The sequence below is a fragment of the Sinocyclocheilus rhinocerous genome, unplaced genomic scaffold (assembly GCF_001515625.1).
Source record: "Sinocyclocheilus rhinocerous isolate Xijiao unplaced genomic scaffold, SAMN03320098_v1.1 scaffold119, whole genome shotgun sequence".
Classification (NCBI taxonomy): Eukaryota; Metazoa; Chordata; class Actinopteri; order Cypriniformes; family Cyprinidae; genus Sinocyclocheilus; species Sinocyclocheilus rhinocerous.
This window is the reverse complement of record NW_015654491.1, coordinates 554,987-557,060: the sequence shown is the minus strand read 5'-3', so window position 1 is coordinate 557,060 and position 2,074 is coordinate 554,987. Positions and strand designations below refer to the sequence as shown.

The window sequence follows — 2,074 nt, the reverse complement described above, 5'->3', positions numbered from 1 at the left end:
GTCTGCCTCAAGCGAGGGTGGATTATTTGGCTAACTCCCCCCCCCCTCTCTCTCTCTCTCTCTCTCTCTCTCTCTCAATTTCTTTCTGTATATCCGGCTTTTGTTCTATGCCTGACACACTTTTCTTATCTATTTATCTCTTCTCTCGCTCTTTTTTTAAATTTATCTTGTTTTTCCACCGTCCCCTCTGTGATCAGATGCTTGCTTAATTAGTTTAAGGGTCCTGCTGTCTAAACTCCATCCAGAGTCAACACAACTTTTTTTCTCAGAGACCACACAGAGCAGCATGTTCTCAAGAGTGTCACTTATGCAACTTTGTGAATTCATACAGATGAATGCATCAGCACAAGGCCATCTACAGTACATTTACACCTCAATAATGACTGTCATCTGATTAAAAAAACATAACACCTGCCCAATGAGGTAATATGAAGAAAGCAGGATGCACTATTATTCCTGTGTTGCACATGATAATTTTTTCAGTTCAATCTTAACCATTTATTTGGTGCGTTTCAGTGCAGATTGTGTTGTGAACCTGTCACACAACAAACCTGTCAAAACTGTATTTAACACAGCAGCAAACCCACAAGCTTATGTGTGTGCAGTGTACCCGAGCACAATGCTTTTGCCCATTTTACATGTGAAAGGGCGTTTCTTAAAGTGACAGCAGTCAAAAAAATGACTTAAAGGGCCTCTTTTTGTAAACTTTATTAAGATTTTAAGGTTTGTCCCAAATTGTGCTTTAAACCAGTGGATTTCTATCCTGAACCATTTTTTATGACATTGAAACTGTAATGCAGGTACATATAATACATTATACATTAGCATGATTTCATGTACAAAAAGTTAGAGATAGTGGGACACTATCAGGTTCTAGGACTGAACTTTGTGGAATTTGTTGTGCGTCTGTAGTTTTGTCATTTGTTTTTGTTTACATATTTGTGTATTTATCTAATACGGCCAAATAAGCTTGAAATGACATGCTTAAAGGGACAGCTGACCCAAAAGGGTAAATGTTGTCATAATTTGCTCATCTTTGTTTTAGGCTTCAAAAAGGTCACAAAAGCACCATAAATGACTCATGTGCTATATTCAAAGTCTTCTAAAGTGATATGGTAATGTTTTGTGATGAACAGAGCAAACTTTGTCATTATTGAAAGTCCTCATTCATTAATTCAGTAGTGATGTCGGAAAGAATGAATTGTTCATTTCAGTCTGACCTTTTCAGTGAATCGGTTGATCCTATTCACAAAATTTATCTGACTGATTCATTCATGAATTAGAGTGATCAGATCCGACTCAATGAACCAGACACAGAAGTTATACGCTCACTGAAGGGGAAGATTATCATTTATATTATATATTATATATTATATGATTTTGGTTTGTTTCTTTTACAAAGCTATCATATGACTTCAGAATAATTATAATATGAAGCACAAGTCATATGGACTACTGTAATGGCGCTTTAACATCATTTTTGAAGCTTGAGAACTTCATTTATCATTTTTAAGATTTTTTTTATTACTAGGGTAGCTATATCCCTTTAAAGTTGACCTTCTGGTGTGAAATATGTGACATTAAGAACAGAAGGTTTCTGTCATTTATATTCTGAAGCCCACATCAATAAATGTTTTGATGATGGTTGATTTGGCTCATATATTGAGGCACATACCTATAGATCTACACACGCACACATAGAGTTCATGGTTCAGTGAGGCATATAGTCAGGACACACTCTTTAATTAGTGTCAGAAATAGGCATGGGCCAGTATGAGATTTTGATGGTATGATAACCTTAAGCAAAAATATCATGGTTTCACGGTATTGTCGTTACAGCTCTAAAACGTTATTTTTAAATGACTGGGTTAAAAAAATAAAAATAAAAATTTTCCGCTGAACACAATATATTTTGTTTTTGAGCAGCATACAGAATATTAGGAACAGTAGAAATTGTTTTTTTCTTTGATTTGTTTCCTAAAAAGAAGAAAAATAAAGACTGACATCTTTATTTAACCTAAATCTGTAAAGTTATTTAATTTTAGTTATATAATTCATATACATATCATTTATA

At 34.2% G+C, this 2,074-nt stretch overlaps 1 protein-coding gene across 1 annotated transcript in view; it reads left to right on the top strand.

Moving 5' to 3' along the window:
* Window positions 1-2,074, top strand: part of LOC107717089 (muscarinic acetylcholine receptor M1-like) — a 110,435-nt gene that overhangs the window by 23,501 nt on the left and 84,860 nt on the right. The gene's annotated exons all lie outside the window — the stretch shown is intronic.